We start from the raw sequence: 13,455 nt of genomic DNA, 5'->3' as shown, positions 1-13,455 counted from the left end.
TGCACGTTACAGAATATATACAAATGATGTCTTTATTTGCCATAACAATGACAATTTATAATGGTAACCATAATAACGATCTCACAACTTTTGCATCAATATTTATCTGGTATTTAAGATACTCTATCTAGATACTTAAAACGTAATTTAAAAAGAAAAACACCAAATACAATGAGTATTGTAGAAGAAAAATATGCTTTACTGTTAAAGTTGGATAGGAGCTTTAATATGACACTGTATTGATTGTTACATTGTGTAAGTCGTTGCCAAATATAGGAAACTTTGATTTTTATGTATCGCTAATGGTCATTAATAATCAATAACGGCTATTGCACATTGAAACCTTTGAAATATTTTACAGCACAAGTTATTCATCAAAGACATTTGACTGAAGAATTTAGTAAGGACAAAAAAATTCCATTGCAACTGTAAAATTGTAATAATAGGCCTATTTTGATTACAAAGACCAACAATTTAAAAAAATGAAAACGTTGCAGAAAAGTCTTCTAATATGAACCTTGCATCGTTCTGACAGAAACATGGCTAACCCCTAAAACCCTCGATGCAAGTATCGCCATTCATGAAAACTCAATTTCTAGGAAAGATACAGTAGGTCAAAGAGAGGAGGGGTGTTATTTAATATTGCAGACACCTTACATTTTACACTGCTAAATTGCCCGCCAGGCCCATCCACTTTTGAAATCCTAGTTGGCAAAATCTGCCTCCCCTTTTCTAATCCTGTTTTGGTTGCTGGCATCTACCGCCCCCCTAAAGCCCCTCTACAGTCCATGACTGATATCACCCAGTTTCTTGGCTCCATTTTCTCTCTGAATTAGAAGAGTGAGCTGCTAGTTCCTGGAGATTTCAACTACAATTGTCTCGACCCTAAAAACCACAAAATACAGATACAACTCAAGTCACTTAACCTAACGCAACTCATTTCCCAACCCACATGGACAAACCTGAAATCTCACAACCATTCCTTGCTAGACTGGATTCTCTCCTCAAATCCCAGCAGAATCCAATCCTTGCAGTGACCATGCAATAGTATACAGTGTAAGGGAAATTAAACCGCCCCAATCAAGTCCTAAAGTTCTCCTCACTAGAACATTTAGAAACTTTAACCCACAACAGTTTCTGAATGACTTTACCAACTGCCCTTGGTACAGAATCAACTTAATTCCCGACCCTGATTCTGCGTTCGACTATTTCCAATCTGATTTCTTAAAACTCTGTGATACACATGCTCCACTGCGCAGAATAAGGGTATGGGGACCCACCTTCCATGGGTTACAACTGAATTTATAGCACTCTACCATTTCAAGGATGCCTTATGGAAAAGCTACAAAGTAACTGGCACTACCAAGGCTCTTATTAACTACAGATGCCTGTGGAGTATGTGCACCAGGCAAACAAGACATGAAAAAGCACAATATTACTCTGACAATCTTCACCAGAATACATCAAACCAGCTAATTTCTGGAAGGTTATCACAATATACTCCAGCCTTCTAGCCATCAACAACCAGGTAATATCACTACTCTGACAAGTCCCACTGACATTGCAAATACATTCAATGATTACTTTATGGGGTGTGCTGCTAATTTATTTGTGAAACGCAACCCAAACCACAAACATGAACCTCATTCTGAGAGTACCACTGTAGCCCCACCCTCTCCCAACACTGCTCACAATTTTCAATTTATGGAATAAGGAAGTATGCTTTAAACTGGTTTCATTCCTACCTATTGGGTAGATCCCAACATATGTCTATCCCAGGCTCTAACTACATCCCCTTGGATATCACCTGCGGTGTCCCTCAAGGCTCTTTTCTGGGGCCCCTACTCTTCTCAGTGTTCATCAATGATCTTCCTACAGCTTGTAAGGGAGATCTTCAATACACATGTATGTAGATGACACAATCGTATATGCACACAGCCCTAGCCTCTCCGATCTTGAACATGCTTGATCCGTCATGCTTCAATCTGACTTTTTGGGACTTGAAAATTGGATTTCCCAAAACAAACTGTTTTTAAACACTGACAAAACTATAACAATTTTATTTGGGACCAAGACTACATTTTTAAAGCTTCTAATGACTGAGCTCCAGATCAGAACCAAAAATAATACCACCGTAGCACCAGTCCCATTTAACATTTGGGATGCACATTGATACCCTGACATCCAAAACCTACAGTATGCCAAACTAGGTGTACTTTACAGGAACAAATCCTCCCTAAGTCTGCTGGTCAGAAAGCGTATCGCACAGCAGATGCTAATGCCAGTTATTGACTATGGGGACATAGTATACGGCTCGGCATCCCAAACCCACCTTAGTAAACTTGATACCCTCTACAATTCAATATGTTGTTTTGTTCTCCAATGCAACTACAACACACATCACTGCGAAATGCTCAAAGAATTAGATTGGTCATCACTTGAGTATAGGCGCAAAGTTCATCTTTCCTATCTTGCCTTGAAATACGTTCTGGGCAAGCTACCCATCTATCTGAACAAGCACCTCACCCCTACCACATGCAGAACTTATCATCTGAGATCTGACTCCAAAGACTGTTCATGGTCCCAAGGTTCAACAAAGTATCCAGCCGCCCCTCCTTCTCTTACCGCGCACCCCAAAACTGGAGCAATCTACCGGAGACTCACAGCCACCACCAGTCTAAGTTCTTTCAAAACTAAAGCTGCCTCACATTTTAATCTGGTCTGTAACTATTACATACGCCTATAGTATATATTATCTCTAACTGTGAGTGCAATGTCTTGTATATAATGTATACCCAGTTCACTTATACAACTGTATTTGTAACCATGTATTATTTGTCATCTTAACTCTATGCCCAGGACATACTTGAAAACGAGAGGTAACACTCAATGTATTACTTCCTGGTATAACATTTTATTAAAAAACTTAATATATATATATATATATATATATATATATATATATATATATATATATACTAGCTGATATACCCGGTGTTGCCCGTGATGTAATGTTCTGGCTCCCACATCCTCCCTCTCAACTCCCTTAACCCCCTCTTCACAGCTGTTCAGAGCTGCGCCCCCCTCCCCCCACTGTTCACAGCTCCGATTCCCCCCCCCCCCATTCAATGCTTCAATGTCAGAGGCGGCTGCAGTGGTGTTGTCCTTCCCCCTCCCCCACGCACATCGGTGTCGGCAGCGGTGGGGAGGATGTGAGGCGCTGCTGAGAGAGGGTGGGGGGTGATGGGGCAGAGGCGGGTGTCATCGTCGGCGGTGGTTCCCCCTCCCCTGCGCGGAGCTGTGTCGGCGGCGGGTGGGGAGGTGAGGCACTGCTGAGGGGAGGGTGCGGGGTGGTGGGCAGAGGCGGGTGTCGTCGGCGGCAGTGGTTCCCCCTCCCCCGCGTGGAACTGTGTCGGCGGCGGGTGGGGAGGTGAAGCGCTGCTGAGAAACGGTGTGGTGGGGAAGAGGAGGCTGGAGGCGGCGGCCCCCCCCCCCCGCACGGAGCTGTGTCGGCGGTGACACTAACCGCATGCTGCTGCTGGCCGGGGCTTGGGTGAGCCTGGTGGATTCCCTGGGGGGAGGTGAGCTGGGGGGGTGATTGGGGGGGAGCCGGCGGGGAGGTGAGCTGGGTGAAGAGGTGTGTGTGTGTGTGTCAGTTGGGTGAGGCCGAGGGGGAAGGTGAGCTGCGGGTGAGGAGAAGAAGAGAGTGGCAGTTGGGTGACGTCATAGAGCCACCAATCTGATTGGCCAGAGGCTGAGGACCAATCAGATTCACCACATATAGCACCAACCTCACAAAATTCAATTTTATATATATAGATATACAAACAAAAAGAAAGTATCCCACAATTAGCACTCTGGTATTCGAAAGAAAATACATTTATTATACAACATCCTAGAACAAAAAATGTTAAAACGATAGTATATGCAGACAGTTTAATAAATTATTTAGGAGAAAAACAGAAAATCTAACTTATGTTATTGCATTACATTGATCAGATTCCTATGTACAGTAGAGGCTTGAAGCTGGAAATATGGAAATCCATGTGTGCCATAGACAAACATCCTCTAAGTGAATTTCTAAATTCATATTCCCAAATGCAGGGTTTATATCTTAAACTTCCCTCGCATTGAAAAAAGCACAAGCACACCTTCTAGGAGTATCCTTAACCAACCCTCATCAATCTCAAGTTACACTTTTATAGCCGGAGCAGAAATAATTGTTTTCTTTTTAATCAAAAGATGTCTGGATATAGAACATTTCCCATATCTTTTTTTCTAAAATACTTAAAACACCATCTACACGGTTGTGTCTGTATAATAAAATTAAAAATGTGTAAATTAATCTTAATGTGGTAATGATAGAGAGTGCAGCTTGAGGACCACCACCAACTAACGACTGTGAGGAGTAGAGAGATTCCAGGTGTAAAATAAATGGGACCGGTTAAGAAAAAGAGTGAGGCTAGTCCAATAGATTCAAGAGCCATAACTCTATCTAGGAGGCTTTACACTATCTCGGATCCTGGTGCCTGCCTGACCACTTCAGAGCCTGGTGTAACCAAATCAAACTCATTCCACGGACTTGCTAAAAGAGCTTGCTGCTGTTTTCCGTCCCAGCAGAAATACAAGAGAATGGAAATTTAAGTTGGGTAAAAATCATGCAGCTCTACAACAACAAATAACAAACTTACCTCCACAAATAAAAAGAACTAAAATAGAAAGGTGCAATAATGATTCAGAAGGCTGCTCAATAAAATTGCTCCATGTAGAGGGGGGACAACTGAAGAAATAAAAACAGTGCACACTAGCACAAATCCTTTGTAACTGACATAGAAAGACACTGAAGTATTTTAATCACCTGCAATGCCTCTTAAAGCTAAAAATAAATAAATATATATTCCAGCGGAAACCTGCGAGATCTGGAGAGGATGGTGGCTCCCCCTCAGGAGAGGGGAGCTCTGGCAGAGAATCCACATCAGGGTATTAATCATAAGCGCTCTCTAAAAAAGACATGGAGGGCTTCATTAAAGAACTTAAAGCGGCAATGCATGCTGAATCCCAACACCTATGCAGAAATCTCAAAGAGTAGATCAACTCCATTATGGAGCATATAGTGGAAATGGATGAACAAATAGAAACCACAACACATACACAGGCTCAACACTCTAAGGATATTGCGGAACTACAGACGCAGGTGACATCAATTCTGGATAATTTGGAAGACGCTGAGAATAGATCCAGGCGAAATAATATAAGGATCAGAAACGTGTCTGAAGAAGTGAGCAATGATATTCTGGACTCTTACTTATCGAGACTTTTTACATCTCTTGCCCCGGCTCTAACGGAAGATCCGCTCCAAACAGACAGAGCTCATAGAGCCTCAAAACCAAGAAACCTAATGACGGATAAGCCATGGGACATTATTATCCGACTGCACTACTTCAGAACCGAAGAAGAAACCCTGAGATATCCCAAAATCTAATACAATCTGAGGGGTCCACCTTACAACTCTTTCCACATCGGCCAAAAGGTGAGAATTCCACTCAATCACACTCGTCCTACGTGACAATCAATCAAATATAGATGAGGTTTTCCCTGCAAATTGTTGTTTTCCTACAATAATACTTTCCATGTCATTGCTTCACCTACAGAAGGAACATCAGTCCTGGAAACACTGGGCCTAAAACTGCCCATGCCAGGGATGGCAGACCAGGACATAAGGGAAGCCGCACTGAATCCCCAAAGACCAACGTGGTCCACAGTCACCGGGTCTAAGCACAAAGGACAAAAAACATCCTAACAAAGCGGATATGGTCTGTTTTCATCAAATGTTGTTGGTCTGACCTGAATTTTTCTCTCCTGGACATGCTAACCACCACACGGATTGGGGGAACCTTTGTGACCCCCAGCTGAAATCCATATGGGTCTAGAAGAACATTATCCTGAAGAAAGTCGGATGCTCTTCTCTGATATCTATCTTTCTTGTTTGTCTCACTAACAATTTCTCTCCAAAACTATTGACTTCCTTTTTTGGTCTAGGGACATCTCTGGAATTCAAGCATGATGATGGGGACTTTGCACATCCAAACTGAACTCAAAGACACCGAATGGCTCGATTACATTTCAGACTTATATCATGAAGCTGGGTCACTGAGGTTTTACACTGGCGACACACTTTATTCGAGCTCGGCTAGTCCCACGAATTCGGGTATACCCGGGTGTATTGAGGTTTGTGACTGTTTTCTGCCCGAGTGCATTGAGGTATTTTCCAGCCAGGGATTGAAGCATTTTATTCCCGCTGGCTGCAATACTGCACAGTATATATATATATACTGCATTACAATTCATGAATTTATGCCATCTGGTAGACACGCGAAGCATTGCAGCCTATTAAATCCTAATCATTATCATTTAACAGATCAGCCGCCCGTCAGCCAGGGATGAACCCAGGCTGGGAAGGCAAACGCAACGGGGCTTGTCAGAGGTGAGGAGCGGCGCATTCCAGGTATCTGCCAGGTACATACTGGGTATTTGCTCGAATAAAGTGTGTCGGTGCAGTACTATAAAGAGACTGTCATGTCCAGGAGGGAGGAATGTAGGGTTAGGCCCCTAGTTCGTATTGTCCCCTTTCTCCAGTTGCTCACTCCTGATATGGTTATGTTGAAATTTACATTGTTGTACATTGTATTTCTGCATTTAAATGTCGATTGGAAATGTTGTGGCCTTTTTTGTGTCCAAGTTTACCTCCCTCCCCCACACACCCCAACCCTACAAGCTCTATGGCTGGAAAAGTTGTCTGCCTCAAGAGACTTAAATGTACAGGCCCCCCACTGGTTGGGATATATGGCCTCAAGGTTACCCCTGTTGAGTTTCCCCCACCCCTACTACCCTATTAACCCATTCCCATTCCGCCCTTTCCTTTCACCCAGCAGGTTGTATCAAATTCATGTTGGTTATGCAGTGTTAACACGTATAAGGTGCTACTATATAAACACAAATGGTATTTAATATAATCTCCCAGAATACAAAAGGGTTGAATTCCCTGCAAAAAAGAAAAGTGGCTCTCCAATAAATTAAACGACTGAAGGGAGGCTTGGTTCTTCTCCTTGAGACAGAGGGACCAACACCTTCTTTTTAGTAAATTATATCCTCAAATCTATCAGGCGTCATCAACCAATAAATAAAAATGGAGTTGCTCTTTTAATTCATAAAGATCTGACATTTACTTTGCAATCCATTAAAAAAGACAGCTTTGGTAGATACCTGATAGTAGTGGGCACACTAAACTCCACCCAAATTACGATAGATAATGTTTATACGCCTAATGTAGGTCAGCCACAGGTTTTTCAGACTCTAATTTAAAAAATTGAGGAAAATTAAATATGTCCAACAGGGCATACTAATCCTAGGATGCAATTTGAAGGCCCTGTGCGTGAAACATGTCAGAGTGCTATTAGGATGTCTGTCCTTATGCCTTTTTAGCTAATAAATTCTTGAAAGAGCTTTCGTGTCCTATTCTCCATTGGTGTGGCTGTGCTTCGGCTCCTACGTGGATATACTCTCTAACCACACGTCTAGGCCTGGTGACTCTGGGGGCTGCTTAATCCGCTAACAAAAGATTTTTCCTTTTATTCCCATCCCCACAACAGCTACTCTACAATCGATTACATTTTCATAGATTACCACTTATGTAGAAATATCACTAGAGCAGATATTTTGCCCTCGGCATGGTCTGATCACTCAACAATCATTTCCTCATTGGAGCATTTTAATAAGGGGAAAAAAATTCAGCCAATGTATGTTAAACTAATATTTATTATTAAACGATGATACAACCGCTGAAGTCTCAGAGGAGTTGATGCAATATTTTAACATTAACTCCAATCCAGACGTCCCCCACTCCATTGTGTGGGAAGCTCATAAAGCGGTAACCAGAGGAAAATTAATAGCCTTGTCCTCCTGGTAAAGGCAACAAGAAAAAAATCTAATTGATACCCTACCTAACAAATTGGAACAATTAAAAAAGCTTCATAAAAACACTCCAACAAAACAAATGTATAGCCAAATTATACAAATTATACAAACAAGAGGTGAATTCTTAGCCGCTACAGCAGAAAAGGCCATGCGCAGGACAAAACATAACATTTATGACAAAAGTAATTAAGCAGACAGATTTTTGGCAAATAAACTAAAAGCAAAGCAATGCCTATCTAGAACGCACAATATTTGCACACAAAAGGGTGGCATAACTTATGATCCTGAACATATCTGCTCTGAGTTCAGAGATTTTTATACAGATCTTTACAATTTACCAGAGTGACGAAGGGGGATCTCAGAACTTCAATTGTCAACAGACATTGATTTGTTCTTGTCCAAATGCAATCTTGCAAAACCTTCAGGTGAAGATATTATGCTGCTAGAATCCCCAATTACACCATTGGAGATATCTGATGCAATTAAATCCCTTAAGGGGAGGAAGGCTCCTGGTCCGGATGAATGATCCAATCTCTATTATAAAAAAATTGCAATGGTCTTTATCCCCCAGCTCACCAAATTATTTAGCATCGTTCTAAAAGGACAAGCCCCTCCTAAAACAATGGTATAGGCGTCCATAGCAATTATTCCTAAAGAAGGTAAAGACCCCCTAAATTGTTCCAACTACAGACCCTTATCCCTACTAAATACAAATATTAAATTATATGCCAAAATTATTGCAAATAGACTTTCTCCACTCTTGCCTAAATTGATTCATCTGGACCAAGTAGGATTCATAAAAGGGAGACAAGCTCTAGATCACACCAGATGTCTTATCAATCTTACTCATATAGCTCACCAATCCAAATCTCCGGCATTACTATTATGACTAGATGCCGAAAAGGCTTTTGACCGTCTTAACTGGCAATTCATTTTCGCTTCCCTAAAAAAAATGGGATTCAATGGAAAATTTATAGATAGTATCAAAATTCTATATAGCTCCCCTTCGGCCACAGTAAAAACCAATGCAGTCAACTCCTCCTTATTTCCCATAAATAACGGAACCCGCCAAGGATGTCCCCTATCCCTTCTCTTATTCACAATATCAATTGAACCATTAGCAGCCCTAATTAGAAACAACCCCAACATCTCAGAAATTAACATTAAAAATCAAGAATATAAGCTCTCTTTGCTGATGATATAACACTGTCTCTCACAAAACCGTTAATTTCACTCCCTAACCTATTTGAACATTTGGATTCCTTTAGTAAACTCTCAGGCTATAAAATTAAGAATACAAAATCTGTAGCTCTAAATTTAAATATACCCAGCCACACAGTCAAACTCATCCAAACCAATTTTGATTTCAAATGGGACCACACAAAAAAAAACCTAGGTATCTATCTCACCAAAGATAACAACACGCTGTATAGATTTAATTATTCCCTTGTTTTTAAACAAATCTACAAAGATCTGTCAAAGTGGGACTCCTACCAGATACTGTAGAAAAAAACAATGGCAAAAAAAGAAGATCAGTGTGACAGCTAATCGTGAAAAAGCTGAACTCACCAGCCAGAAAATGAAGTAAAATACACTTTTATTAAACTACATTAAAAGTGAAGACATCACACACAAAAAAGCTCCTCCTTCCACACGTTTCACGCCGTCACTGGCGCTTTCTCAAGGAGTAAATTAGGAGAGGAGAGGCACTGCGATATAAACCCCTCCTTTCTAATTGAAAATACACAAACACATGTGCTTAAATGGATACAGTAGCAATCATATAGAGGTGAATGGACAAATGCAAAGAGTAAGCAATAGTTAAACCAGCATACGAACAGTGTTGCCATTTAAACATAAGTACTTAGAAATTATTCAGTAAAATAATGATCAATTTAATTATAGAATACATTAAATAAAGTAAAAGATACATTAAATTACTGATTATAATATTATTCAATATTTATTGAATCTTAATGAGTAGTATCTGAGATGGAGTAGTGATTAATATCATAAATAGTAGCTTAGATAATAGCCATTGCTACCATTAAATATTTCAGATATTCTATAGTTATGTATAGTAACATTGTAAGCCTACTGTAGCTGAAGGAAACAAAAAGGAAGCACTTATAAGCATTATGAAATGATACACATGAACAATGAATAAAAACTATAAATTTAAACAATCCAATGATAAGTATTAATGCAGATATCCTGCATTACCAGATATCCTGGTTTGGTAGGATCGCATCAAATATGAACATCCTCTCTAAGATTCTCTATTTTTTTTCATACACTACCAGTTATAGTCCAAGACAAAGAATTACAACTAATACAAAATAAAATAATTTGCTACATTTGGCAAAGCAAAAAAACAAGGATTAACAGATCCATTTTATATTGCCCTAAATCAGAGGGTGGATTGGCACTCCCAGAGATCAAGCTCACCTAAAACAATTAATCAGTTGGCACAATAATCCAATTTAGAAAAGATGGGTAGAGGTGGAGGATTTGGTTTTCCACCCTGAGGAGCTCCAGCACATCCTTTGGCTAGAAAAGAACAGTAGGCCACATTCAGTATATAAAAATCTGATTTTAACCTTCTCATGTAATTTGTGGGATTCCCTTTAATCCAGAAACAATTTGATCACCCCCTTCTCCATGATGTACCCTCTGTTCTCAAAATCTTAATTTTTGCCAGGATACAATAAGAAACAATCAACTCTATGGACGCAACATAGAGTTAATAGGGTGAAAGATGTGATGGATTTACATACTATTAAGACCTTCCCTACAATACAATCAAAATGTAACATCCCAAATACTGAATTTGAAAGATATTTACAGCTTAGACAACTTAGCCAATCTAAATACCAAGAAAAAATACTACTAAAAATGACCCAATTTGAATCCTGGTGTAGCACCCAATCTTTAACCAAGAGAATCCCCTCTGTTCTCTACCATGCAATCCGTATCCTCCCTAGTGACCCTAAAACAGACAACTATATGTCGGCATGGGAGAGTGGCCTTAACATATCTATAGATATGGAAACTTGGTGAGATATTTGGGAGGCAGCAGGTAAAAACTCCACCTGTGTAGTGATTAAGGAAAATGTATATAACATTCTATATCGTTGGTAGTACACCCCGGTAAAATTAAATTCAAAAGTGTTTCGCATATGTGTTGGAGGGAGTATGGCGGCCAGGGCTCCGTCCTACATATCTGGTGGGAATGTCCTAAAATTAAACCCCTATGGAGCAAAATTCTTCAATTGGCAGAGGGGGTGTCTGGCTTCCGTATTCCTAGAAACCCTCTTTGTGATTCTGGGGTCACCAATTCCCAATTTAAGCAACCTGGAGTCTAAATTAATCACTCACATCTTCAATGCAACAAGATGCTCCACTGCTGATTTCTGGAAAAACAAAACCCTGCCCCCGTTCCAGTGTGTTTGTAATAAAATATGGGAGTTGGCATACCTCGAAAGATTGTCGGCTTATTGTCACAACTCCACCAATAGATTTATTGATACTTGGGAGCCCCAGTTTACACACTTTAATAAGCAAATAAGATTCTAGGTGATATATAGATCTACTGGAATCCTTATGCTGAAGGAATATATAAATGTTAATAGTAGCACTATACAGTACGTCTTGAATTTGTCTTACAACCCGCGTTTCCCCTTCCCCCCCCCTTTTCCTTCCTCTACTTAACCCCCATTTTATTTTATTCTGTAAAATGTGTTATGTGATATATGTTAAATATATTGTGAACCATCCTGAAAATGTTAAATAAAGAGTAACAAAAAAAAAAGGCAGACAGGGTCAGTGGTCTGGCCTGCCCTAAAAACAATTCCTTCTATTTTTTTTTTAAAGATGCAACTTGCAACTCACATTAACCTCTAGTGTGCCAGATTTTTTTTAAATGCAGAATATTTCCATTGTATTATCAGGACAGAATTGTATTATCAGTAAAGAATGCAATTTAATTTTAAATATTTAATTATATGCATTAAAATAAATTCAGAAACCTGTATTTTACATTAGGGTTGTCTTATTAATCAAATATGAGAGGACTCTGAGCTGCGGATAAGCCATTAATGCTAGATAAAGCCATCAATGCACAGCACTGCAATGAAGAGATGCTTGTCTGCAGATATTTTAATGATGTCATGGGCCCAAATATGATGTGTGACAATTTAGTATTTTCCTGCTTGGATTATACCTGCATTAAACAGATATACAATGCTCTACCTTTTTAAAATGTCATTTGGTTATTTTTTTCTTGGAAAATATGATTTATTTTATTTTATAGTGACGATTGTTGCCCCAGAATGGCAACAAATTTATTTTCATACATGGCCATAAAGTGTTTAAAGAGCAAAACGTGAAGAATCCTATATTTTTTTTTAAAATAAATTAGTTCTGTAGTATTAGATAATACTGTCTGCATTTTTTTTACTCCTGATGCCATTTTCAATGATTTTGTTAAATGTTCTGATCATGCTTTTGTTGCTACAGAAAACATTTAGAAAGTCATATTCACTTCCTCTTTTGAAACAGGTTCTGATACACAACTCTTTGTGCTCTATCCTTTGGAAACAAAGTATCACAAAAAAATCTATTGCTGTATTCCAAACATCAGACTGTCTATTATTCTAAATGCTGTAACAATAATGTGTTACCCTTACTAATATAATGTTACATATCAGCTGCAGCATTTCACTGACTGCAGCACAAAGTTACAATGCATCCATTATGTTAGGCACATAATCAGGATTTTTACAGAGCTATAACAGGGGCACCAAACGATTGCCAGCTTAGGTAACAATGTAGAATTTTACAGTGTCACATGCTTTATATTTAAAAATAATAATAATAATAAAAGGATAGAAAGTATTGTTGCTTTAATGAAAGATTTCCTGGAACGTTGGGAAGGCCGGCCCTACAGTGACCCTTATGACGTTCAAGGAAAGTCAGAATTTTGCTAGTTTTCAAATGTGGAAACTGAAGTGGACTCCTTTAATGTTTATGTCATAAAGGGGATGGCTGCAGCTATATGATTGCTACAGAAGCGATCACATGTTAACAGTTCTGGAAGTCTGGTGGAACTTGTGTCCTATGGCGACCATTACATCTGGTCAGAGGCTTGGCCCGGTGCAGACTTGGTCCTATGGTGGAGGTATATAGATGATATGGTACAAGTATGGAAGGGGGCTTAGACACTTTGAAAAGCTTTGTGGACAATTTAAACACCAATGATAGAAATTTGAGGTTCACGTTGTGTATTAGCAATTTTGAAGTTGATTACTTCTCACCATATATATTGAGGATGGCCGTTTAAATACAATGGGCTATGCACTATAGTCTGATAAAACAAAATTCACCATTCTTTTTTAATTCGCCAATTTTGACAGCGTTACTATCATAGTATGCACAAAGCCCCGAATACTTGTGTTATCAACATTTGGTAAACTGGTGAGT

General features: G+C 39.5%; 1 protein-coding gene across 1 annotated transcript in view; it reads right to left on the bottom strand.

Moving 5' to 3' along the window:
- GABRB2 (gamma-aminobutyric acid type A receptor subunit beta2) overlaps positions 1–13,455 on the bottom strand; it is a 473,189-nt gene that overhangs the window by 195,022 nt on the left and 264,712 nt on the right. The window lies entirely within an intron of this gene.

The sequence above is a fragment of the Ascaphus truei genome, chromosome 5 (genome assembly GCF_040206685.1).
Source record: "Ascaphus truei isolate aAscTru1 chromosome 5, aAscTru1.hap1, whole genome shotgun sequence".
NCBI lineage: Eukaryota > Metazoa > Chordata > Amphibia > Anura > Ascaphidae > Ascaphus > Ascaphus truei.
This window is presented reverse-complemented; position numbering and strand designations above follow the sequence as displayed.